This window comes from Mustela nigripes, chromosome 4 (genome assembly GCF_022355385.1).
Source record: "Mustela nigripes isolate SB6536 chromosome 4, MUSNIG.SB6536, whole genome shotgun sequence".
NCBI lineage: Eukaryota > Metazoa > Chordata > Mammalia > Carnivora > Mustelidae > Mustela > Mustela nigripes.
Genome location: NC_081560.1, coordinates 109,430,715 through 109,458,445, shown reverse-complemented (window position 1 = coordinate 109,458,445; position 27,731 = coordinate 109,430,715). Strand labels below are relative to the sequence as shown.

General features: G+C 50.9%; 1 long non-coding RNA gene across 3 annotated transcripts; it reads right to left on the bottom strand.

Annotated features, from left to right (window-relative positions):
• Positions 1-9,423: 9,423 nt before the first annotated feature.
• Positions 9,424-17,742, bottom strand: LOC132016157 (uncharacterized). 3 transcript variants are annotated; one of them, XR_009403899.1, is made up of 4 exons: positions 17,457-17,742; positions 15,406-15,561; positions 12,357-12,828; positions 9,424-11,787 (listed from the first exon to the last, which is right to left on the bottom strand). It is a non-coding gene; the product is annotated as an uncharacterized LOC132016157 (long non-coding RNA). The 3 variants fall into 3 exon arrangements; XR_009403900.1 differs by having other exon boundaries at positions 9,424-10,073; XR_009403898.1 differs by having other exon boundaries at positions 9,424-12,828; positions 17,457-17,733.
• Positions 17,743-27,731: the final 9,989 nt, after the last annotated feature.

Sequence of the window (27,731 nt, the reverse complement as noted above, 5' to 3'; positions counted from 1 at the left end):
GTGACGTCTGTGATTTAGGTCTGTGCGACCTTGGGCAAGTCATTTTTCTGAGTCTCGTCACTCATCAATAAAATGAAGATCGCAATTCTTGACAGGTGTGCAAAGAACAAATGAGATAATGTGTGTGAAAGTCCTTTACAAATTATAAAGGGCGTTGCCAGTATAAGGAAAGACACTTATTATCCTGTAATAAACGCATATGGATATTATTAGTAAACTGCGATGGAGGGTTTTGAAGACGTTCATTAGATAACCAATTCCCACTGTTCCCTTCCCTGACTTACAGTTCAGCTGCCAGCCTGCTGAGACCCCACCAGCCTCCAAAAAGCTAGTGGCCACAGTACCCTGGAACCCTTGGAGCCATACGCTTCCTGGGCCAGCACGGTGTGATAAATCTTGCATATTGACCCAGGAAAAAGCCCCGACAACAAAGCCCAATTTATTATCTTAATAAATCACAAATTGTTCCTACAGCAAATTCCTAAGACCATGCAAAGCATCCCAGTCCCCAGGATGAAAAAGGGAGGGCCTCGCTGGACCGGAGCTGAACCGTTGCCCAGGGAGCGCAGGCAAACTCAGAGTACGCCCAGCTGACCACATGAAACAGTCCTATGAAATGCAGATGTTCAGTAGGACTGAGCTGTTGCCCACCCCACCCCCCCATAATCTAAAAGCCTTCCGTGACTGCTGCTTATGGACAGACCTCTTCCTCCCCGGACTGGCGCAGTAGGTGAGAGAGGCTGTCGCTGGGGGCTCGGGTACCGGTGCATCATGGCGGCTTCATTTTTTTACATTGACCGTTCTCCTCCACCCCTGCAAGGTCCTGCCTGCCTAGCCCATATTTAATGTTTAAATTAAAGCGAATTAAAATTAATTTTGTTTGGGGAATTCCACAGCTCCCTCTTGAGATAAGTGGAAACACCCTGGGGTGATGTAAAATTGAGGCCGGGAATTGGAGTGTTGGAGTGCTATGCTAATGAGATGAAGGTCAGGGGTTCAATCCCTATGTGAAGGGAGCAGTTAATGTCACTCTGCCTCGTGGCCTCAGATTTCACCCTTAACCCTGGCCATCTGCCTCAGAGATGAGCCACTGGTCACCAGCAGGACAAAGTGAGAGAGAAGGGCTCGATCCGTGCAAATCCATCAATGCTATAGGAAGACAACCCAAACATGACCTGTGGGTAATGTGCCAGGATTTTTAATTTTGCAGATGAGAGCACTATTCATTATTACTTTATGTTAGGGTAAACACATAAAAATATGGATGGGTCCAATGAATCAGATGTCACGTGGTCCATGGTCTCTGCGGCATTACTCTTAGCTCCCAAGCCAACTTAATAAACGTGACGTGTATGTGATAGTCACACAGCCGACTTTTGTTTATCCTTCAGAGGGAGAGAAGTGGTGTGGATATCCACAAACAAAATACAAATATCCCTCCTATTGAGTTTGGAATAAATGCTCTAATTTAGGGACAACAGATTGCCCTTCTTAATTAAATTATGTTTTTCTTTAGCTAATAGTAATATTAATTTCCATTCCCTGAGCATGCTGACTGATGGCAGAAAAGAGAGCCCAAATGCTCAGCTGGTTAAAGAAAGGGAGGAAGTCCAGGATGAAGCATTTGTCAGAGATAATCCACAAAACGGAGATAATCCATGTCCTTAAATCAAAAGCTAGTTGTGTCCTGCTAATTATTGGCTTACCGTCATTCTTGTTGGAAAACAAGTCATTTAGACTTCCCAAGTTCTCTCTCTTACTTTCTCTCTCAGGTTCTACTCATTCCCAGAGGCCAGTCTATGTACTACCTCTGGTCAGGTCGTTACTAGCCTTTTCTGTCTTGGATCTTCTGCAGTTGACAATGTATGCTCAATAGTAGAATGGAAATTGTGGCTCCTTAATGCTTAAGGGCAGGGTCAAGTCTCAAGCTCCTATGTCTCACAGGGCCTAGCATAGCATATGGTGTTCCCTCAATCAATAACATGCCCACCGAGGGACTGATTTCACTAAGGAATTTGGAATAATGAAAGAGTTATTGCCCTTTCCCAAATTTTCCCATTCATTAGAAAAAATCTCAGAAAAATGGAAACTGAGAGAGAACTTCCTCAACTTGCTAAAAAGCACCTATAAAACCCCACGGCTAACGATAATTTTAACAGTAAAAGAAAAAGGAAAGAGCATCCACTCTCACCGCTCCAATTCAGTATTCTACTGGAAGTCCCAGACCACCAAAAAACAAAAAACAAAAAAACAAAACCAAAAACAAACAAAAAAACACGGTTTGGAAAAAAATAAAATAAAGTAAAATTTGCCCTATTTGCAGATGGCATGATTATATACAGTCAATCGCAAAGAATAAAAAAAAAAATAGCCTAGAATTAATAACTGAGTCCAGCAAGGTTTCGAGAAAAAAGATAGACATGCAGACTACACTGTTAGTCCATAGAGGCTGGAAAGCTAACCCATGGTGCTACCATTAGGGATCAGGGTATTATGGCTGGTGTTCATGGGCTACCCCAGCCGAAGTAAAGTCTCAAGGCAGGGAGATGCTGCAGAACAGGCAACCGGCAAACACTCTCGTTCGGTGGACCAAAAAGAACTGTGAGCCAGATGGGCCAGCACTCCAGGTCATCGTTCCCTGGGAGAGTCATCCCTCTGGAAAATCTATAAGGCCCAAGTGGATACTTTTATCCTCAGAACTCCAGGTCTATCTGATGGGCCTCCTGTCTCTGCTGGCACTCTATCAAATGGACCTCAGATATGGATGAAGGCATCATCTCCATCAAGTTGGGAAGTCATGTGAATCCTTTAGATAACTTTCTGTTTATTCAACAGATGGAAGATTATATCGTCTAACCTCATTCGAGGCTCACACTCCCAAAGGGTGCTCCAGCTGGACTGGAACTCTCTGCCTCTGACTTCTCATTTCCTTAGGACATTCCATACTTGACCCATGACAGAGACCATAGTAGTCCAAGTGAGCAATGTATCAAGAGCCACCCATTCTTTGGAAAGCAGAGGTAAAGACGCCAGAGTAAAACAGTAACTCATTTCATACTTTCAACAAATATTTATTGAGCATATACTATGTTACCAGCTCTCCGTACCAGTGACCCAATGGTGAGCAAACCATGTTCTCTGTCTCACGTAACCTACAGTCCACTAAATCAAAGAGCCTGAAGAATATATTTGCTAGGATGTAGGTTCATCAGTTCCAAAAGGCCCAAGAATAATAGGATTTAAATAAGATAGAAATTTCTTTCTCTCTCATAGGTCAGTTTAAGGAGTCCAGGGCTCACGTCAAGACCCAGGTGTTTTCCATCTTGTTGCTCTGCCGTCTCCAGGATGTTGCTTTCATTCCTTTAGTCCAAGATGGCTGTCCACTAGATCCACGTTCCAACAGCAGGAAGGAGGAGAAAAGTAGAAGAATAACAGGCACACACCTCTCTCCTTAAAAGCGCGGAAAGCGCACACACCCCTTTAGCACGAGATCTATTTAAGAAATTAGTCACATGACCCTGCTATGCTGCAAGAGAGCCTAAGAAACAGTCTCTAATGGCCATGTGCCTAGCCACGCTGTAAGTTGTTGTGGAGAAAAGCAAGAGTGAATAGGGGGACAAGCAGTCATCTCTAATTAAGCAGGGAGGTAAGGAGTAAGAGGACACACCTCTCCAAGAACAAAACAGATAAATGATCCAAAGCTGAGGAGAAAAGGGAAAGCCTACAAATACGCAAGAACTAGTCAAGAGGGAGAATGGAGGGGTGTATCAAAAGACAAAGGGAACAGTGACTCTTAATCAAGGCTTTGGAATTTCTAAGAACTTCATCTGTATTTCCTTCTGAGATAAGCATCACCTCACACAACAGGACAGGAGGGAAAGGGATGAAGGGGTCATAGTCTGCGGCAGTTCGGATACAGTGAGCTCCTCAAGGGCTGACCCTTCTAGTTCCAGAGCTGCCCATTGTGAAAAATCACTCAGAAAACTAATGGTGCCGCCCCTTGCTAGTGCCAGCCCATTGCCTTGCCAGCAGTCCCAATGGTCATCATGATGCTAACGATGATGCCAATGTTGATACTGGATGAGCCCTCTGTCTCTCTGGAGCAGTGGGAATTCCTTAAGCATCCTTGGCTGAAAGATGCAGTGAAGTAGAAACCTTAATTGGAGCAAGGGAGAAATTCACATTTGTGGGCACTGCTCACAGGGGCTGGACCTGTAGTGGGGTCCCTCTGACACTGGACAAGCCCAGACTCCCAAAACATGCTCACCACCCCTCACTGGGTCTCCAGTGCATTTCAGATTTATCTTGCTTCTCATATTTTCATATAAGAAGCACAACAATAGTCCATAACAGCTTCCAATGATCATGCCCTACTATGTGCCAGGCACTGTGCCCAGTACTCAGTAGCATTTCCCATGGGTTTTCAGCTTTGCAAAATGCTTTCACAACATCCTCATTGGTCCTTGCCCTGTAGGATAACCATACTGGGAATTAGTTATTCCTGTTTAATGGATAAGGGAAATGTGATGGGTGATTCACCTAAAATCACGTAGTCAATCCATAACCAAGCCTGGCCAGAACCCCTCTTCTCCCTCTGTCACTCCCACTGAACCAGCCTCTTGTTTGGGACAGTTCATTTTGGAATTTCTTCTCCAGTACCATTTGGTAAACTACACAGTGATTTTCTAATATAGGTCAAATCCCAGAGCAGGTATATTCCACTCATTATCTCTAAACACTAAATTATAAAACAGAAATTAGAGGGTGACAATTCTCTTAAAAAGAGTGTGGTTTGCAATAGTAACAGTGCAATTATAATATCGTATACTCTAAAATAATTCATTTTCCATTCTGCTGTCCGGAATGCACCTGCTGCGCGGAGGGAGCACACAGGTTGGGGAACTTGAAGGCAGCACCATGATGCTTGGATTGCACTGAGTGGTTTAATGAAGTCAAATGTTAAGTACACTGTGGTTTGGGGCTTGGAATTTTTTCTGTTAACAGTTTTTGGCGTCTGTCATCAGTCAAATACTGAGGGAGTGAACAGTGCCCAGTAGCTTTGGGCTGCACAGGGCTGGGCTTCATCTCGGTTCTCATTTTTATGTGACCTGCTAGCAACATTTGATCCAGCTGATTTCTCCATCCTCCTCCTTCTCCTCTGCCTCATCTTCCTTCCCCTCATCACCTTCCCCTCCTTCAGTCGGCTCTGTCCCACCTGCCTGGTTTTCCTCCTACCTTCCTGCTTGCTCTTTCCCACCTCCTTTTCTGGTTCCTCCTCTTCCCTCCCGACCCCACCAAACGCCTCAGTGCACAGTCTTTGGATCTCTTCTTTTCTCCGTCTACCTTCCCAGTCTCCATCAATGAGCTCATCCAGCATCAGGATTTCAAATGCCTTATCTACACAATGATACTGGTGTCCCATCTCCAGCCTCCACCTCTCCCATCAGCTCCAGACTCAGAGATCCAACCATCTGCTCGGCATCTCCACTCTAATGTTTGACTGGTATCTCCAACGTAACGTGTCCAAAACAGAGCTCTTGCATTTCTCTCCCAATTATCCTTTCCCCTGGTTTCCATTTCAAGGAATGGAAATCTCATTTTCCAGTTGCTCAGGACAGCTCCTTCTCTAACATCTCACATCCAATGGATTGGCAAATCCCACTGGCTCTAGTTTCACTCAGAACCTGACCCCACTACAGCCCTGAGTTGAGCCACTGTCTTCCTTCCTGGGATTACTTTCCCAGCCATCTGATCAGTCTCCCGGCTCTATCCAGGTCCTCTCAGTCTGTCTTCTGCCCAGCAGCCAGAAGGATGCTGTTGAAACCTCAACTGGATCATGTCACTTCTCTGCTTAAAACCCTGCACGGCTCCCATCTCCGTGGGAGTACATTAAGATCCCAGGGTCAGTTTACAGGGCCCTTTGTAATCTCTCTCTCCCTTTGCAAACCCTCACTCCGACTTCACCTCATCGTACCTTGCTGTTTCTAGAACATGCTGGAATGTTCATGCCTCTGGCCCATGGAATTCACTGCTCCGTCTGCCTGGGACCCTCCTCCCAGAGCTCTCTGCTGTTTTTCCCACCTCCTTTAGGTTTGTAGTCACATGTTACCTTCTGGATGAGGTCTTCCTTGAACCACCCCCCAACAAATTGCAGCAGCCCCTCACCGCCCCCATCAGCCCTCCCCCTCCCCCTTCTCTATTTTACTTTTCCCCTCATACTTACCAACCCCCATATACCATATATTTTGTTAATTATCTTGATCACCATTTTATTTCCCTCCACTAGCACTGAGGGTCCAAGAGAGCAGGAATTTCTGTCTGGTTTTTACTGCTATTCTGAGTGGCGCTTGGGGCTTGCCATATAGTAGGCACACAATAAATATTGGCTGAATAAGTGAACTGAACTAGTGGATGTGCCACTTTTTAGCCTTAAGCAGGATACCCGATCTCGCTGAGTGTTCATTTCCACATCTGTGAAATGAAGATGATAATACCCTCCAGTGTCCTTATAAGGCATAGAGACACCATGTGCAAAAAGCCAGTGCAATGTCTGGCAAGCAGGAATTCACCCCTCCTGCTGTTACTATTTTAGAGGAAAACAGAGCTACTTGAAACACACAACCCTACATAATCCAGTACATGAACATTTTCTAGTAGATGTCAAAGCCCCCTTGACCTGGTTGATCCCTAGCTTGGATACCATTACCACTGTACTCTCCCTGCCAGGAGAGAGGGGTCCCAGCTAGGATGAAGCCCCCATTGCCACTCTTTTCAACAACTTAACTATAGCATGTCCGTCATTCCATCAGTAGTATTTCTTGAAACTTACAGTATCTCAGAAGCTGCAAATCCAAAGAAAAAGAAGAGTTTGCCCCTGTCCTCATGGAGCTCATTCTCCTTCACAAGGGATGAGCAGATAGCTGAAGTCAGAAAGTACGGTAAGCTCCAGGGAGTGCTGGGGTCAGTCCGTGGCCTGCCCGACACCTCCCACCCCACCCCCATCTCACAACTTCACACACACAGAAGATGTTCATGGTTCCAGACAATCATAAATAAAACAAAACAAAAAATGGACACACACTGGCGCATCCCAATGGCAGACACGTTAGTCCAGGAGCCGCAGCAACGACACAAGCTCTTGGGGATTCTTCTCAGTGCTGGGAGTTGAGTGCTTCCCCCCAGGGCTTCAGCACTGTGGCCGCAGCCTTGCACTGAGGTAAGCTAGTCTAGAACAGAACGATGGTCCTCAAGGAAAGGGTTGTATGTGCCTCTCTGCGCCGACCCAAAACCCTAAGGGAGCTTAAGGGAAGGCCAGGGGAGGTCCTGGCTGGCCTTGCTCCCCAGTTGAACGGGGAATGCACCGAGCGTTCTGGCTCTTTCTGGACACAGCTTCCTTCCCCCTCTGCCTCCTCATGGAACTTCCTGCCTAGTTCCATAGGGAGGTGGCCTAGGATGATGGAGAAGCACAGGCTGGGGAGGGTGCCCACCCCCGCATTCCCTGGCTCTGCTCCAAGGCAGGACTCCAGCCCTTCACGTCTCGGCTGCCCTTTTGCCTGTGGGGCCAAGGTCTTTCCTCAAATGGGTGCCCAGCTTGGGGGGCAGGGGAATGATTCCCCTGAGGGATGTGGGACAGCCTTTGGTACTAGGGCATTTGGCTCCCCCGTAAAAGCTTAAGCAAGGACTGTTGTCATGAGGCCATAGCCGAGGGCTAGCCCTTGTGTGCTGGGGAGAGTCTTTGTTTGATTAGGATGTTTTCCTCACTGTTGCCGAGGTGCCAGCAGCTCCTACAAGATTCCACTTGATAAGGCAGGGCTAGGAGCGGGGGTGGGAAGGGGAACACAGGGATTCTGGTTGGCAGGTGGCAAGTGGCAACCTGTGGAATATTTTGGCACCCCAGGCCCTCCTGCTGCCATGCGCAAGTGGCTCTCCTCCCAGAGCAGGCTCCGTGGGGCACATCCGGAGTGCACGTGTATGGCCCCAATACAAGCCCTCCCCCTTAGGAGTGGAAGGGGCAGAACTCAGCGTGGTCAGCAGGGCCCCGTCGAACCTCAGAAGCTTCCCTGGGTGCCCCCTAATACGGCCATCCGTCCCGAGACACGCAGCCTCTGGAACACCAGGGCTTGGAACCGCCCGTGGGGCCAGGTCTGCACCACCCACAGCTTAGCTGGGAAATGCACCTCCAGCAAATGGGAGGGGTGCACGTGTCGGTTGGGGGCCAGGGCATGGGAGCAAATCGGGCTCAGCTTTCCCGCAGACCCACATGGTGCCAGGAGTGCGGGTTTGAGTTTTAAGCAGACAGCACTGGGATCTCAGCAGCTGTTGGAGATCGGATGCATTCTGGCCCTTCTCGGAGGCTCATCTGAGATGGGGTGCTGACAGTGATGTGACAGTGTTGTCGCAGGAAGGGAGGAGAGGGACTGTGTCCTGCTGCTGACCTAGTGCCCGGTGTGAGGACCTGGGGAGGAGGCGTGAAGCTGGGCCCCCAACCATTCAGAACCCTGGAATGTGGAGAACCTACTCTCCTGCTGCTCCCACCCAGAACAGGCTTCCCCCAGCTTCTTCACAGAGCAAACTCCAGCATCTTCAAGGTCTCCTCCGTGTTGCCCAGAATCCCCCAGGCAGAGTTTGCAGTGCCTAACTTATAATTTTGGCACAACAGTCTACGTCCTGTATTCACGGTGTCTGCCTCTCCCAAGTGTCCCCACCACGGGGGTGTAGGGCCTCCGTGTCGCTCAATGTCATTTCCCCAGGTCCTGTCCCTTCCTTAGCACAGAGACACCCATAAATGCGAATCTACCCTGGGCTCCAGCTCTGCCTCAGAAAACACCAGCAGCCCCAGGAATAAGGATCAGCCAGGTTCATGCCTCCTCCAAGCCTGTCTCAGTGGGGCAAAGGCACTCCCCACTCCCAGCCACGCTTCACTCCCCACCGGGCAGATTGTGGTTCATCAGCGGAACCCACGGCATGCGGGGAGGGCAGGAGAGTTCTGAGGGCACTGACCGCGGGCGGACTGAAGATGAACACCCAGCTCAGCGCCAGGCTGAACCCACACCACATTTTTTCCCACCACCAAATGACAACCTCAGACCGTTCCCCAAAAGGAGGGGCATGATAGAGCTCAAATCTGGGTACCTCCTTGTGCAGAGAACGTTTCTGTCATTGAAACTAGAACCAAAAGGAAGCATGTCTCATCCTCATTTCAGCTCTGTGTCCCCCCGATGGCTCTGCCTGACCCCAGAGTCTAAGCTAGGTCCCCTGGCTCTCCTCGGTCAACATTCTCTGGTGTTCCAATGCCATAGCACTCACCAAGGAACCCAGTCATGCCTTAATGGGTAGAAGTATTTGTTTACTATCCAGTGCTCTTCCATACTCATAGAGACGAGGGTAGTGACGTATCCAAAGAGGCCAGCTTACCACACAATATATAACAAGCTCTCAATTTATCCGTCCAACAAAGAGTTAAGTGTCTTCTACATGCAGTATACCACTCTAGATCTTACTCAACAGAAACGACAGACGGATCGTTTGTTAAATTAATACAAGACAGGAAACTGGGCTGTGTGACTGTATTAGCTTCCTGTTGCTGCTGTGACAAATTTCTACAAACTTAACGGCCTTAAACAAGATAAATTGATTTATTCGAAGTGAAAAATGCATCTCACTGGAGTAGGATCAAGGATCAAGGGCTGGTTCCTTCTGAAGGCTCCGAAGGAAGAGTCTGCTTCCTCGAATTTTCAGGTGCAGAGGGCTGCCCGCGTTCCTGGCTCTTGTCCCTCCCTCCATTTTCCAAGCCCGCAGTGCAGCAGCTCTAAATCCCTCTAACCTCTCTAACCTCTGCACCTGCAGTCACGTCTCCTTCTCGGATTCTGAGTCCCCCATCTCCCTCTTATAAGGACCCTCGTGATGACATTGGGCTCACTCAGATCATCCAGGATTGTCTCCTTGTTTCAAAATCCTTAACCTAATCCCATCGGCAAAGTCCCTTTTACCATGGAGAGTGACACAACCCCAGGTTCCAGGGCTCAGGACGTGGACATCTCCTGAGGGGCCACGATTCAGCCTGCCATGGCGACCTGTGTAACACATGTTGGGAAATCTTTGAAGGAAGGAGGCTTCCCAACCTCCAGCAGGCTCTCACTCCAAACCTCAAAATGTTTTGGTGAATTGCATATCCCATACTCGGAAGTCACATCTTACTCAAGCTGGAGGTGAGGTTTCCTCATCAGCTCGGCATGTTTGTGACACACACATGTGACATGACTACCCGCATAGGAGCGAGGGGACCCCTCCTATGTGGGATGAGTTGTGTCCCCCAGAAAGAGATGGGGACGGCCTTACTCCACTACCTGTGAACGGGACCTTATTTGGCAAGGGGGTCTTTGTAGATGTAAGCAAGTTAAGATGATGCTGGAGGAGGGTGGGCCCTAAACCCCGTGGCTGGGGTCCTTATGAAGACATCTGCACACAGACAGGGACAGAGGGAGGAATGCCACGTGATGATGACGATAGAGATTAGACCAAGGCAGCCACCAGCCAAGGAATGCCAAAGATTTCCAGCCACCCGCAGAAGCTGAACAAGGCAAGGCGGGATTCCCCACTAGAGTTCATGCAAGGAGCGTGGCTCTGTAACACCTTGATTTCAGACTGCTGCGCTCCAGAACTGTCAGTGGGTACAGTTCCAGTTTTCTAAGCCATGTGCTGTGCCGCCATGACGGGATCTGGAGGCACCCCTTCCCCAGCCCCTGCCCCCGGGGCCCCATAAGCACCCGCTGAGGACCCTGCAAGAACAACAGCAAAGCACTTCGACCTCCCAGGCTCGGCAGCCCTTTCCTTCACTGCCTGTGCACTGGGCGACAGGGAAAGCTCTGCACTTGGGAATGAACCACTGACTGCCCCTCGGCAGACTCAAAGTCACTGCGAGTTCATTTTTTTTTCTTATTTCTTGGAAAGCACCTCTCAGGACCATTTCAAGAAAAACAAATTATGAGTTTTGCTTCGGATCTGTTTAACGTGAATCATCGGTGCTCGTTCCAATAACAAACCAGAGGCCGGTCAGAGCTTTAGGACAAGATGGGAGTGTCTGGAAGTATGCGTGGCTTGCCCAGGGCTCCCGCACCCCCATCATCCCCACGCACCCCTTGGTTTGCTGGCCGCCTTCCCAGGCCTCTGCCCAAATGGACATAGAACTGTATAGTCAGCAAACACAGACTTTTGAGCAGTATTGTTGTAAGGTTTACGGTGTTGGCTAATTTAAGGGAACACTGTGAACTCATACAGTTCCTTTCACCCCAAAGTCCCACACTGCTTGGTTCCCACCGGTCCTGTGTGCAAAGCCTCTTGCTAGCTCCCCAGGGACTCCACCAGGTGAGTGGGAACGCTCCATCTAAGAAGGGGGCACTCAAGATGAGACCTAAAGGAAATGAAGGAGCCATGGGATGACTCAGGACATAGTCCTGGAGGCAGGAAGAGTGTGTGCAAAGGTCCTGAGGCTGGTTTCAAGAAACTGAAAGAAGACCAGTATGGCAAGAGTGATGCAGGAGCACAGAGCTAGAGAAGCTGGAGAGGGGGCAGGGGCCAGCTCTCACAGAGCTTTGCTCGATTCTAAGTACAATGGGAAGCTGTTGAAGGGTTTTGATGAAGTGCAGGGAAGGATGATATAATAAATTCTCCTTCTCCTTTTTTCCCTCCTCCTTCTCTTCCTTCTCCTCTTCTTCCTCCTTCTCTTCCTTCTTCTCCTGCTCCTCCTCCTTCTTGCCCCCATCACTTTTGCTGCTGTGTTGACAGTAACTAGAGATGGGCAAGAATGCAGGGAAGGGGGCATCTTAGGAAAGATGGGACAGAGCCTTGCACTTGGCTAGTGGCCGCAGTAAGGAGCAGTGGGCACAATCAGCTGTGGACCGGGGATGGATTGATAACATTTGCTGATGTGCTGGGCAGGGGCAGGACTGGGGGAGACAGTGATGGACCGTGGCTGCCCTTCACCAGGTTTCTGCCCCAGGGCCGAGAGGTACATCCAGCTCACCAGCTCATAGGTGACCCTGGGGAAGCTGTCCCGAGATGGCTGTCAGAGTCCCACCAGGCCTCACTGTCACTCATCATGTTAGATAGCCCTGCTGCTCCCTGGAGCTCTCCTCAGTCCTCAATCAATGACATTCACCTCCTATATGGTAGTTTTCCCAGATTTGATGCTTTCCCTTCATACACAATAGGGCCACCTTCCATTTTTTAATTGGCACTAAACATCTTGCCTGGAAGTAGCTCCCTGCCCTAAGCAGGGTTCTACCTCCAAATCCATGGTGAGCTGGTAAACCAGCTAAATGTTGAGGGAAAAGAAAACCCCGATTTGTAGCATTTACCAGTTTCTGTGGTGCAAATCCTCTCCCCAGAGCCGCGTTCACGTTATCAACAGTTAAGTGACGCCCAAGATTCCTGAATCGTTGACCGTTGGTTCTGGCCAGTGGGCCACAGCTGGCCCCGGTACAATACTGCGCGACTCCTGGTCCAGAACACTCTACCAAGGGACCCCCTCTGTTCCACGGCATGCAGAGTCACCCAGGTCAGAAGCAGAGCCTCCAGGAAATGTGGTGATACACAGAGGCCATGCAGGCCAGGGGATAGACTTAGTGACAAGCATAAGTATAGCACAAAACCACACCTATTACTCCACCGGCGGTGACGAGAACGGCCTGGTAGAACGTTCCCCATAGGTAAGTTTGGGGGGGCGCATACAGAGAGTCAGGAAAGCTGGGTGCCAGCGCTGGTTCTTCTCCAATTGGCTCAACGGCTCCAGACAAGTCACATGACCTGGATGAGTCTTGGGCTCCGTGTCTGCAAAATAAGAGGTAGATAATGTCTCTGGACTCCACGTCGCCATTTTCCCTGCAGAATCTGCTTTTGACCCACGCCCCCGAGGCCTGAGAGGCCCGCGGAGATGGCCGAGCACAGACTTTTTGGGGTCAACGGCCATAAGTGTTGAGCTCAGTCTGTCCCTTCCCCCTCAACACTGTACTCTGAGACCCAGGGCAGAGTGAGGGGACAGGAAGGGAGAGCAGACAGACAACTCAGGGAGGGGTAATGAGGTCCGGTGACCGGGTGGGTCTGGGAAATGCCAAGTAAGGACGCCAAGGTGGCTCCCAAGGTTGACTAGACCAGTAGTTTCCTGGGCCGCATGGCAGATGGTATGAGCATCTTTGGGATTTCTCTGGACAGTGGAACTGTTCAGTGACTGTCAGAGGTGATGAGGAGCCCCTAGAATGTCCTCCGGTGCCCCTGCTATGAGATAGACCAACACAGCCCTGTGACCTCGCCCAGAGGGGCATGGCGGCAACCACAGTCTACCGCATGAGCCTAGGAGGCCATGGACGGATCTGTGCTGACAGAATTCGCCCACAGGTCACTGGACCCCCCCTTCACAAGCAACTCCCCATCCCCCATCCCTTCCTCTCCCTCCCCAAGCACACCTTGAGCCTTCCCTCCATAACCTACACACCCAGTATCCTCCTTCTTTCCAACCTGCCTTCTCTCCCTTCAAAATCACAGAAGTGAAAGTCGGCAAAGGAGGTCAGAGGAGGGGACTGGAGGTGTTGGAACACCTAGGGGCAAGGACTGAGCCTTTTCCTTCCTTCTTTGCCCTCAAGTTCGGCTGTGCATCCTTGGAACATTGGCTGTTGACACAAAATATTGAGGCCACCTTGTTTATGCTCTTGGCGCCTTATTTGGGTGAACGTGCATTTTCAAAATCAAGATGTTCTGGGGCTCTTTTTAATAAAAAAAAATATGAAAAATATCCCCCAAACAGAAAGGAGTCGTGAGGGTAACCATATAAAAGCAATTTAAGCCGAAAAAAAATAAATAAATAACAGTCCCACCAAGTTCCAAAGAGAACTTCGGTTTCCAGGGCTGGTTAAAAGAGTGTTGAGCTCCTAGCACTGGGTGGCATGGGACGTTTGCTCTCTGTCCAAATAAGCAAACACTCTCCCTGAACCCAGCATCCGCACCCCACACGCTGTCCTTCCAATTTGTTTCCTGTTTTCGTCCTCCCAGAAATACATCTCACAGCCCTTTTTTACTCTCAGCTCCTCACCTTGAAAAGCACAGATTTGCAAGTGTGAGCAGCTTAGCAGGGAGACAAAGCCAGCAGGCATTCAAGACATTCAGGCGCGAAGAAATGCATCTCATCCGAAAATTTCCACCGCCAGCACTTTTTTTTTTTAATTTCCAAGATAAATGCGTTTTTACTTATAAGACTAAGGGCCCCATTATTTTTCAAATACTTCGCTGCTGCCAAGGAGCTAAGAAAATTGCTCATGCACCTGGCCAGCTGCTCCAACCGCAGAAATCTTCTGACCTTAATGAAAAGGGCCTAATTTTTCCTCCCCTTTAATGAATGTTGCTTTTCTCCTTCCCAGCAGCATTCAGCGTGTGGGGCAGGCAGGCACAGTGCCCAGGTCGTGCAAAAGGGCAGGAACACCTGATTCTCCAGGATTCTTCCCACTGCCTCCAAACCAGGGCTCCCTGCTTGGGAGGGGTTGGGAAGGGGAGCAGGTAGATGACTCAGCACCTGACTCCAGGGGGCCAAAGAACAAAGACATTCTGATGTGGATTTGAATGTGCGCACAGGCGCGCGCGCGCGCGCGCGCGCGCGTGCGTGCGTGCGTGCGTGTGTGTGTGTGTGTGTGTTTAAAGACCAAAGTCTTAGAGAATGCTTGAAGGTGTCATAAAAGCTAATTCAGGTGGAAAACTCCCTGGAAAAGAAATTCATTCCCCTGCCCTACAGATGCCTCCATCCTGTCTTCCAGAACCTGGGAGAGAGAAGCCAGGATTTGGATTGGGGCCTGCAGGCAAAATTTGCAATTTCCCAAAGAATAAATTGCAGCCCCCGGGCTAGAACAGGCAGGTGCTATGAAATCGGGCTGACAGGTCAACTTCAAGGTGATCTGCTTGCCGCGTCTTCTCTCTGTTCAGCTAATCTCCCAGCACACCTTGGTGCCTGGTAAAGGTAAATCATTATGACTAAGTGTATGAAGCAGGAGGGTCTTTGCACACCTGTAATTACTACCTGACAAGTCTCTGCAGAACCTGGGAGTTTCCCAGAGGGCCTGCGGGGCTGTTTCTGGAGACGTTAAGTCAAGGTGGGTCCCCCAGAGAACATCTGGCTCCAGGAACCAAAATTCACACCTACAGAACTGGACATATGTTCTGTTGCACGGCTGGAAGACTCAGAGTCCAAGTTTCCAGGCTCCAGCGCTGTGATAAACCTGGCTGAGATGCTCACCTATATCTGTAATTGTGTCAGAATAAATAATGCATCCTTCTCTTGGAGCAGCACTGCCCCATAGAAATAGTGTAAGCTACATAAGCCATTCTCAATTTTCTAGTACCTATGTTCAAAAAAGGAACCAGCACCTGGGTGGCTCAGTCCTTTAAGCGTCTGCCTTCAGCTCAGGTCATGATCTCACGGTCCCAGGATCGAGCCCCGCATCACATCGGGCTCCCCGCTTCCTTCTTCTCCCTCTGCCTTCTCCCCACTGCTCATGCTCTGTCTCTCGTCAACCACTTTCTCTGTAAAATAAATAAATAAAATCTTTTTTTTTAAAAAAGGAACAAGACTAATTATAAATGATATAACTCGATTGAAAAAATATAAAATATTAAAATATTTATAATAAATATAAACAATCATTAGTGAGATATTTTACTTTTTTTTTCTCCAAACCCAAGAGCATGTTATATTTCCATTACATCTGAGTTTGGAGTAGCCACAAATCAAGTTCAAACAGCCACAGGGGACACAGGTACCATGCCAGACAATAGTCTGACACTGACATGTCTAACTCATGACATTTTGACTTCCCATGAATGCTGCCTATAGAACGAAATAAATTGTGATACATGGCATTTTATTTGATTTAAAATCCTAGTGCTCTTAATAAAAGAAGAACTTCTCAAAGTTTCTTTTGAGTTCTACCGAACAGGTCTGAAGCCCAGACCCGGTGGACACTTTCTCCCAAGTGCCGGTAACTGCAATCCAGTCGTCATGACTTAGGCTCATCATTCTGTGCCGCTTGCAATAGAGAAATAAAACCGCCCACATTTAGTGCTGTCTGCCTGGGACTGGGTACAGCCTCCTGACCCCCAAACAGTGGGACAATGTCTCAGCGTGCATATGCAGGTGGGGTGGTGGCCACAGGAGGCTCTATCCCAGAGTCTGCCCTGATAGGAGACGTAGGAGACGCGGGCCCTGGGCCCTGCAACATGACTTCGAAGCTCTGCAAGGAGGGAGGCAGAAAGGAGGAAGGAGCCAGAGCTACACAGCCCGGAAGCACCCTGCAGTCCCGGACATGCAGGACAAGGACGCATGGTTGCAGGGACTGTCTAGAACCACACTGTCCCCCACAACACAGCACAAGGCGCGCATGGGACCGTTTCTAGTAGCTCCATTAAAAAGTAAAAAGACACAGGTAAAATGAATTTTCATAACATTTTATTTAACCCACTTTATCCAAATTATCATCATTTCAACACGTGTCATTTTTTAAGTAAGCCTCGAATTCCCCGGCCTCCCGAGTGAGCACTGACAGCCCAGCTCCCGTCAGGACAGCCCCCCTTCCAGACCCGCAGGGCCCCCGGTGGCTGCCATATATGCCCCGGCAAATAGAGACCTGGGGTTGTGTGTAAGGAATAATCAAGGGAACTTAAATTATCAATAATCAAGGGAACTCAGACCAGCTTCAAGGGAGGGGTAGGGTTGAACAGGGAGGCGAAGTCATCCAGCCTCTTGTGCCTGTGAAACTGGCTGGGCGCGGTCACCCGTGCCCGCCGAGGCCCGCAAGCTCGGCTCACAGGTCCCCGAGAGAGTCTGTGTCAGTAGCGCGAGGGTGAAACCCGGCACCAGAGAACTTTTGCTAAATTTTGCCAAGTGCCTGGACACCCGATCACAAGGGCGACCCAGAAAACAGCCAGAGCACCTGTGGGGAAGGCTTGGCTCCGAGCCCGCCGCGGAGGTCACCCGAGGTCACGGCCAGGGGCGCGGAGTGCGGGGAGGCAGCCTAATGTGGAAATGTTCGGGTTGGAGCGGCGCAGGCGCGTGGGCAGCCGCGGCCTGGGGACTGGCCAGGCCGGCAGGGCCCGGAGCGCAGCTCCTGGCAGTAACCAGACGCGCGGGGACGCCGGAGCCGCCGCGCCGCGCCGCGCCTGCCAAGACCCCGCCGCATCTTTCCTAATAAGTCTGGCCGCGCCCTGCTCTGGCTGCGGATCTCCCCTCCGCAAGGGGCGGGCGGGGCGCTGCTGCAGGGGGGAGCGAGCCAGCCCAGCCAGAGCGCGGACAGCGGCTCTCCCTCCCCCGGGCCTCCCCCTCCGCAACAGACCCGCTTAGTGAATGAAGGGGCCGTTTTCTCCAAGGTGGTTCTCCCACCCTCGGGCGCCCGGGGGCGCGATCCAGATGCGGAGCTACCTACCGCTGGGGTAGGGAAGGGGCGGCCCCGGAGCCTCCCTGCTCCCCTTGGGGCTCCTCTCCTCCAGCTCCTGCTTCCCCTGCCCCGGAAGGGCGCCACCCACCCAACTTCAGAAGGAGGTCTCTCTCCCAGCCACTGGGTCTGGAGGGTGGATCTGGCCACTTGGAGCCACGTGGGGGTGGGGGGTGGGGGGGAACATCCGAGCGGCCGTCCCAGCCCCGCACAAGGGAGGGCAGGGTTACAGTCCGTGTTTGGGTCAGCAGTACTTTTGAACTATGGCTCCGGGAAAGAACAGCCTGTACAGCCACTCAGAGTCTCCCAGCAACGAAGAATGTGCGATAGATTAGCCCTCGCTTGCAAAACAATTTGGGGGGGAAAAAAAGTGCAGCCTGGTCTCTTTACAGGGTCCTGGAGCAAGGGTGACGGGATGGAAAGGCATCCTCCCGCCTGGGAAGGCAGAGCATGAGGGTCACCCTGGCCCAGCGCTTTCTGACCTTGGCTGATGAACAGCCCTTGTAACACCCTCACGGTCTGGGTTTCACCAGCTTCTAGGTCCGGTTTTCGTTGAAGGTCAGCTGCCAGGGGACAGGGGCTCTCCCGCCACTGGGACAAGGTTACACAGAATAATTTCCCTGCCCCCGGGCTTGTAGATGATTAACACGATTCTGTTAACCGGGAGTTAACAGTTATTCAAGCACGCTTTGATAATGGGGGCGGAGGGGAGAAAATGACTGTGTTAGCCATTCATGCAGGAGCTGCCAGAAACGTTAGGATGGAAAGCACAAAGTCTGGGAGGGGAGCTCACAGCCAGCCCTGGCGGGGAAGGAGAAGCACAAGGAGCCGAGGGAGGCCATAAAGTTTGTGCATACTTAGAGCAGGGTTTTTTGTTTTGTTCTGTTTTTTAAATTCTTTTCCCTGTCCCATTGCTCAGAGGAAACAGAGTAGGGCTTGACAAACTGACCAGGGCGGGTGCATTACAAGTAAGGTGGGTTTTGTTGGCTTTTGTGCTCTAGTCTCGCAGCGCCGCGCTGAGTCTGTCCCCCCCGGGGGAGTCCTTTCTCAACCCTCTTTGGGAAGTGGGAGGGGAGTCCCAGGGAACTCGTGCTGGAGGAAAGTGAGGGTGTCCAGGAGGGCCCACACGGAAAGGGGCCACCCTGACCAGGGCTCTGATCCCTGACCCAAGTAACCCCACTGGGCCCCAGTGCGGCCTTGCCTGGAGGAGAGGCTGCCCATTCCCTGCCCTCGAGGTGCGCAGCTTCTTGCTGCCTGGCTGCTATCCCAGGAACTGTGCGGCCATGAACAGCTTCCCAGCAGGCCTGCCTAGGCCCCGGGAAGACATAGGGGCAAAACTCCTGCTTTGCACAGCCTGCCGGCTTCTGGGCACTGCTGACGGCACTGTGAGTCTGTGCAGGGCCAAGAGGAGCTTGCGAGAGCGCGTGTCCCTCTGCAACCATCATGCAGAATGGAGCCTTCTCTCTGTGCAAAGCTACCACGGAGCACTTGCAGGGGAGAAAGGCCAGATCCGGCCCTCAAGGGGCCTACAGTCCATTAAGGAGGGAAGAAAATCGATAGTAAGTCTGGAAAAGCAGCACATGCTGCTGAACTGCAGAACAAAGTCATAGAAAGGTGCCCCCCCGTCCTGCTAGGCTGGTCATGGGGCTCAGGTTGGGCATTGAACTGGGCTCTGAGGCTGGACGAGGCTTTGACGGGGGGAAACGAGAGACACAGAGGGATGGCAGGAAATGTTTAAGGAAGAGATCTAACAGGACCAGAGAGGACAGGAGGAGAGATGGTGTTCTAAACAGAAATTCAGGCCTAATCTGTGAGGAAGCTTGCAGGGCCCCGTACATTTGTTCTGCTCACTGGAAGGTTGGCAAGAGGTGTGGAATGACCACATGGGCGTGGGGGACGGGGGGCAGCGCTGAAAGATGAGAATAAGCCGGTCGGCTGTGAGGCCACCAGGATGGCCCAGGGCATGAGCGTGGGGCCTGGGAGGCAGAGACATTTGGTGCGAGTGACGGCTGGGAAGTCAGAAGGGAGGATGCGCGCGGGTTCCAAAGATAGCAAATGATGGAGGGTGCCACCTGGGAACTGGGACTAATGTCATTCCAGGGGCTCAGGCTGGGGAGGGGAGCCTGAGGCAGAATGAAGCCTCAACCTTCTGTGTCCGAAAAGGTAAAAGATCAAGGAGTAAAGGCCCTGAGACCTTTGGGGAGCCACAGAGACGGGGGAGGCCAGCCAAGGGATCTTGCTCTGGAGATCCTGGTCTCATGGGTGGGGGCTGGGCCATCTGCTGAGAGCATGGCAGATGGGGGCAGGTGGGGGAAACTTCCACAATTCCTGGGAAGGAGTCAGGCCATGAGGGGGGCTGAGGATGGCAACTGTGAACTCATGGGGCCAGTGGGCCAGGTTATCTGGCTCTTTCTAGCATCCCAGGACTCCAGACAGCCCAGAATAAAAACAATTATTTACTCCTTGACACTTAATGAAAGCTGACTGTGGGCCAAGCACTATTCTAGGTGCTGAGGGGAGCTGGCGAGTCAGAGGTCATGTTCCCTGTTCCTCACGAAGCTCGTTGCAGACCCAAGACAATGGAACAGGTGGCTGCTATGCGGCATATTGGGTCTTGGTCCAGCACATCAGTTTCACCTCTGGAGATTTTTAGAATGATGGACTCGTGCCGACTGTCCACCACCACCACCAAAAACATCCCTTAGGATCAGGCACGAGCAAGAGTGGTTTTCAAAGGCCGATTCAAATGCAGCTAGAATCGTGAAAACTTGTAGCATCCTGAGTCCAACTGCCTCAAGTCCAGTTCCCGCCACTTACCAGATATGTGTGTATGTGACTGTTCTCACCTTTGCTTCCTCGTCGGTAGAATGGGGGGATAATAATGGCATCTTCTTCTTAGGGCTGTAGTGACGACTGAATGTGATCATGAGTAAAGCCTTGAGAAACAGCCTAACACAGAGTGAGTGCTTAGGACGTGTGGGCTGTCAGCTAGATGATGGTGCTGGGGTTCTGTGGGGGGTGGCATGGTGCTGTGGGAACCCAGGTGGGAAATCTGCCCCAGATCGGAGAGTCGGGAGAGGTTTTCTGGGGAAGGTGACTTCTGGGCTGCGACACACAGAGAGTATGGGGTTAGCTGAGCCAGAGTGGATGAGATGGGGAAGGGGGTCACATTTCAGGCAGAGGGAACAGCGCATACAAAGTTCCCAGGCAGCAGAGCCAAAAGCACAGAAGGGACAGGAAGTGGTTTAGTGAGACGGGAGTGCAGGGAGAGGCCAGACCGCAGAGGGAGCAGGAGGAGGACAGAGACCCAGCAACGCGTGATTTTTATCCCAAGGCCACAGGGATAAGGAGGAGAATGATCAGATCTGTGTGTTAGAATCATCTCTCTTGCTGCAGTTTGGATGTGGAGTTGGAGAGGAGAAGCCTAGAGAGTGAGGTGAGCTCGGGGGAGAGGCCGGCGTGATCCCAATGAGGGAGGCCAGTGGCCTGGACCACAAAGGACCATAGAAGACAGCAGAGAGACAGAAATGGGCGAACTAAGATGTCCCCGGACGGTCAATTGGAGGGAGACTAAGGGAGATGAGCTTGCCAAGCACAATACCCGGTCTTGGGTTTGAATGACCTCCTGGGTAGATGGTGGCACCATCATGGCAAGAAAGGGAACATAGAAAAAGAGCAAGTTTGTTGCGGGCAGGGGGCGGTGCCTGGGTGGCTCAATAGATCGAGTGACTGGTTCTTGCCTTCTGCTCAGGTCCCGCATGATCTCAGAGTCATGAGACTGAGCCCCCTGTCGGGTTCTATGCTCAGCCAGGAGTCTGCTTGAGATTCTCTCTCCCCTCTCCTTCCGCTCCGCCCCCCACTTGCTCTCTCTCAAATAAATAAATAAAGCTTAAAAAAAAAAAAAAAAAGACAAGTTGGGGAGAGAACAGTGAATTCATTTTCAATGTGTTGAGTTTTCGGTGCTCATGAGATGTCCTGGCGGAGCTGTGTGTCCAGCAGGCAGTTGGACATCAGGGTCTAAAGCCCAGGGAATGTGACTGATTGCAGGTATGTCTTGGAGCAATTAGAACCGAGGCTGGGGGAATGTTCAGCAAAGAATCAATGAGACGTGGAAAGGGTCTCCTGTGCTCAAGGAGCGGTCGTAAAATGGACTGAAAATGGCCTAGAGTGGAGGGGGAGGTGGACAGGCCAGAAAGAGTTCCTGGCAAGGGGCAGCAGCAGTGAAAGTCTGTAGTCAGAGAGGGAGTCCTCTGAGTCCAGAATCTTTGAATCGAGGCAGTTCTGAGCACCGGCCAGGGAAGGCCGACTCCAGGAGGCATATCCCAAGAGCACGCAGCAGCGGACATTCAGAGTAACTCATCTACATGCGCAACATAGAGAGATGGCTTCCCTTCTGTGCTCTGTCCCTGGCTCGCTCCATCAATGACAGCCTTCAGTTTTCCATCTGTCAAATGGGATGGTGACCCTTGACCTCTGCTTGCCTCACTTGGACGCTATGACTGTAAATGTTTTCCCAAGGACTTCAGGTTCACATTAAAAGGAACGACCTAAACATGAGTGCTCTCACCGCTGGGTTTCCTTGGACGACTGACTCAAGTGGATAATAATACATGCCCCTACCTACCTCTGTTGAGAGATTAAAAGAGAGAGAATCCCACAAGGCCTTGGTTCTAGAATTCTCTGTTCTATAAAATCTCTTGGAAGACGAGGGCCCAGGGCCAATAGATGGCAAGAGCTATCTCTGGAATTGACTAGCTTTAAAAATCCCTTTCCCTGAATCATCTAGGCTAGAGCATTCAGCACAGAAGAATGAAAATGAGGATGAGTAATACTTGGGACCATGTAGAGGCGGGAGGACTCCACATTCGGGCCCTCACTCCCTTACTCATTTATTCTATAAAGATTTACAGAGCATTTCTCAGGAGCTCCCTACAAAGTATCCAGCAACCAAGCCCAGGGTTTGGGTCATCCCTGTTTGACTCCCGCCCCTGGGACAGCTGTCCCGGCCTTGGGTCTCCCTCAAAATCAGGTCATTTGGCCGGCAGCCTCACACCTGCTTGCATTTTGCTCTCATTCTCCGTGGTCCATGGGGTAAGGTGGCTGCCAGGTAAAAGAAACTTGTCTTCCAGGGCGTGCGTGTGTGTGTGTGTGTGTGTGTGTGTGTATGGGAAAGAGAGACAGACAGAAAGACAGAGAGAGAAAGAGAAAGAGACCAATGGAGGGAAATAACAGAGACCTCCAGCATCCTAGGATGGGATTTCCTGGGGCGAGGTGTACAGAGGGCCTGTCCAGGTAAAATTTCTCATGTCCCTAAGGAATATATAAGTTTCTCAAGCATAAGGATCTGGATTCCCTTATCTTGGGGAGGGCTGTTTACACAGGAGGGGTTTATTGAATGGCAGTTGAATAAATGATTTACTCAGTGAATTCGAAGAGCAGATCATTCACTGTAAGCTCCTGTGAATGGAACCAGAGGCCACAGAGGCTCCCTGTTCCTGCATGATATGGTGGGCAGTGGCTCCTGACCTGAACGACCGAAAGTGGAATGCACAGAAGGAGAGCAGCAGCGAAAATGCTGTCCCTGAAGAGTTTGTCCCTATAAATTAATCCTAAACTTTGAATCATCTAAATGGGCCACCCCTTGCCATGGTCTGTGAAACTGAGCGTTAGAAGAACATAAACAGAAATGACCCTTGGGTCCCGTGCATCTTCTCTTCCCGCTCAATGGCTTAAAGAGGCCCGGGACCACCGGAGCTTTCCAAGCCTTTCCTGTCACCGGCTTCCATGCCCAGTGTGGGAACCCAGGGCAACCTGGGACTCACCTGAGCGTAGCCAACATGGCGGCTCGCCTTTAGGAAGAGCATTTTATGACCAGATCTGCCCAACAATAGAATGGCATGAGTCCCTAAATGGGGAGGGTGGGCCCCGTGTTGGCTAGCAAAGGCTATGGCTGTCACCCACCTGGGGCGCTGTAGAAGGGGTTCCCACCCTGGGTCACTTACACTGAAGCCTCTTTCATCCTCTGCTTGGGGGTCATGGGACTGCGGGAAGAATGTGATGAGTCACAGACTGACCCCACAAGAAAGAACAATGGGTTGAGAAACACAATGGATTTGGTGTTTGGGACCATCCTAACCAACAGATCCAATATGTGCACGCGTGGGTCATGTGGTCGAGTGTGGAGCAGTTTCGGTGACAGTGGATGGTCATGGCCTCAGTTAGGCAGAAGCCACCAGTGTTCCCATTTGGCACGTCTCCGACCTCACCCTCCTGAGTGCCTTGTCCATTGATTGAAATACACAGTTGGTTCACAATGTGTGTGAAAGGCGCTTGCATAAAAGTGATTTTATGGCTCTGGCTTGGGTTTATAAGCCAAGCAAACAGAAAAATCTCAGGAATAAAAGGGGCAATAAAATAATCACGTAACTCTTTGAACTCACACTAAATACCACCTTTATTTCAAGGCTCTCAAAGTGTTTTGCAAACAAGTTTAGAACTGTCATCGTATCCCCCCTTTTGTCGGGGAAACTGAGTCACGGCACAGTGAGGGTTGGTTGGAGAGCACACAGGGTTTATTTCAAGGAAGAACTCTGGGAGACACCTCTGAGCTGGGCCCATGGGAAGCACCCCATGACCACATCTTTGTTCCAAGCATAAATGTTTAGCTGCTTCCCCACAGGTATAAATTTCACCCGCACAGCCCGACCCAGCGGAACGCCAGTGGATGGCTTGTTGACCCTGGAGTTAACAGCAGTAGAGGTCATGCTTATTGTTCGCCAGACAGCGGCTCCCCTACAGCTCCCCACTGTCCTGTGAGGTGGGTATCCAAGTCCCCGTGGGTGAATGGAATGAGGCTTGAGATGTCACACTTGCAATGGACCCAGAGCCTACCACTTATGGGCCCAGGCACAAGGACTTTCAAGAAAGAGGACCTGGGCCAACATTTTTTTTCCGAGCCAGAAACGTTAATGCATTCCTCCAGTCTTGGAGGAATACTTTAGAATATGGAGAAGGCCAGGACGGATTTGGATAGGTTTCCCTGGGAGTCCAAGGAAACATTTTGGGAGACAAACAGCTAATGAGCGAAACCACGAGGTGAGCCAGACAAGTGTTTCTAAAATTATACATATATAAAGAACTCCAAAAAAGCCCTGAAAGACTGTTAAAATAATGGGAAGAATTCTAAAGCACTGTTCTTTTTTTTTTTTTTTTTTTTTTTTTCTCCTTGGTTTGGGGCTTTTTTACCATTTACCATTTGAAAATTGTTCCACTGAATGTATTTTCATTGTCCAACCGGGGGACGGAATTAGATACCAGTGACCCAGGCACCCACTCTGGATTGTGTGGTACTCGGCCACTCCTCTGGGCACACCCATAGCTCCTCATGTTCCCCAAGGGGACTCTAGCTGGCTGTTCACCAGACCCGTCTCCCTCTCTTCTTGGGCTCACTCGCCTCCATTTCCCAGCCTTCCTTGCGGCGGAGTAAAGCCATGTGGCCAATTCCGACCAATGGACTGCAACGTCCAACCAATGCTCTTTAGATGTTCCTGGGCCATTCTCCACTGTCTTTCACTACTATCAGTCTCCTAGATGTGAACACATAGGGGGCCTGATCTCGGAAGCCTAGCATCGAGGATGGATGGTTCCTCCATCGGCCTGGAACCTTAAGGAGTGGGTGGGACAGAACCCTTCCCCGTGTCCTGCTGCTGATTGAACAGTTGATGTGGTGTGTAGAGCCGTCCTAATGAACAGATCCAGCATGTGCAAACTAATCCAATCCACGGGGGAGAAGCTGGTCATTTGGATGACTGAAAACAAACAAACGAACTTGCACAATTTCGACAACAGTTGTAATATGTTATAAAATGTCATAAAATGTTAAAGTAGCTGGAATAACCTGAAATTCATAGAGCAACTTAGAGATAAGAATCCATGCTCTCCAGGCTAAAAATGAAAGGTTCTGTACCATCTTCCCGCGACAGAGCAGAAAGAAACCTGAGGCTCAGAAACAGCCAATTACTTTCCTTCTTTGTTGGTAGTGACCTGTGACAAGACCCAGCTTCTTCAGTCCCCCTCCCGCATTCTGCAGGCTGAAGAGGACAAATTGCCTTTGCCTTGAAGCCACCTCCGTGTGACCGCTGGTCACTACCTGCACTGGGAAGGACTCTGAGGCCAAGTCAGGAAAGGGGACAGCGATCAGGAGGCATCTCGCTGAGCCTGGGGAGAGGGGAGTGGCCACATCCGCTCTTGTGCCAGCCAGCAGCTGCCCTATACCTGCCCATGGACACATTCTTTATCATTTGGGATCCCTGCATGGTGGCCGCTCAGTCTCCAAGCCCGGCCTCTCACCATCCCAAGATCTGCTGAATTGAAATCTCTGGGTGTGGCCCCTGGAAATATATATTTTTATAATCTTTCCATGGAAGTGTGAGAGAGAGTTAGCTCTAGAAGCCACCTGGTCGCAGGCAGGCACCTCCTGGATGTGCAATAACTCAGTAGTAGAGTCCCGGGCGAGTCAGCTGTCTCACCTGTGAATTAGGGGTAACAATAGCACCTTCTTCATAGGGATAGTAGGAAGACCAAGGGAGATTCTCCATAAAAAAAACAGTGAAATTATTATCTTTATTCTCTTACCTTCTTCTATGAGTCTGTGAGAGGCATTTTGCTCGCTGACCCTGGTATCGGTGAAAACACCATTTCTTCAGATTTCCAGATGCCCGGGACAGCTTCCTCACATCCCCAAGTACCAGGAAGGGCAAAAGCACGCAGAGCTCCGGGGCACATGCTCTGCACTCCCCGCATACCGCTGTGGGCAGCCCTCCCTCACCACACGCAAGCCGCATCAGGAAGGATCCTGGATGGGGAGCAACCTGCTGACAGGAGCCCGGGGGAGACAGGAGGTTGGGCACACATCGATGCTGGTCTAAGTCACCACCACTGGCTAGAGTGCCAGGGGCTATCATGCCGGCGAGGACGCCGGTCATGCTGACGGCAGGGAGATCGGCCACAAGGCACCACCCAGCAACGTTGCGGATGTGGGTTCAGCACTGCTGGAGACGAATGAGCTAGCTCGTCTCAAACACTAGCTCCTAACCTTTTCAGACGTCCCGCATTGTGCCATGCTTTTACCATCTCCGCTGTACCCTGGTCTCCTCGGAGTCTTAGAACCCATCTCTCAATACTGGGAGGAAAGAAAAGAGAAACCGCTCTCATTCTGCAACTTAGTCCCAACCAAATACAAACAAAACCCTTGACTCTGGTATGCTTCAGGAAGGAATTTGCTGGAAGGAAAACTGCTAACTCACAAACAATCCCGAGGTTTCCAGAAATGAGCAGGAGGCCGAGTGCACTCGGGACAACAGTTCTAACCACAGCCAAGGTCAAAGACAGCAGCAATCTGATGGCAGAGCCGCCTCCTCCATCCCACTGGCCCCGCGGCACCACCGCTGACAGGCCTGGGACGCAGGCATCTCCACCTGCTACCCGGTAAAGCCCCCTCTTCGTTCGTATCAGTCACTTTCGTCCCCTGCAGCGCTGTAAGCTGGCCGAGCTTGGGTCCCATGCCCACAGCCTAGTGCCGGCAATCTAGGAGAGCATGTTGCCGGCCTTTTCTGTTAACCCTGGGAGATGGAAGAGCTTAATCATAAGTGGGTTTAAATGCAGGGCAGATGAAATCCAGGAAATGTATACTACCCCACGGATCCTGGCTGCTTTCAGCTTTTCAGGAAAAGCAGGAAACCAATGTCTTGCTTCTCTCTGCTGATCCCTCTGTGACCCGTATAAGCAGACACTGTGAATCAGTGGGACAGGACTCTGGGAACAGAAGGACATAGGTGGCTATTGGACACATGTGCTGAGGGCCTTTTCAAAGCAAAGCCTTTGCTGCTGGACAGTGGTATCTCAGGGGCCAGGGGACCTTGGCCAGTTCTAGATGATGGGTTACCAGAAGGCTGTGGCATGGCAGGACCCTGAGAGGTCAGGAGCCCGGACGCGGCCGATCCCAGCACGTTCCGTGGAACCGCTCGCCAGACCAGGAGCCAGGATGTCTGAGCTCTGGCCCTGCCCTGTCTTCGCTCCTGGCAAAGCTTTGAGCAGATCTTTCAACTTTTGTGACTCAGTTTACTCGACTGCCAAATGGAGGTAATCACGTGGAGCTCAAAGGACGTTAGTAATGCTCTAATGAGTGTTTATAAAGCACTTTGTAGGAGTTTATAGTTATTTGAACTGGGAAAGGAATTACAAATTATTCAGGAGTAAACAGTATTT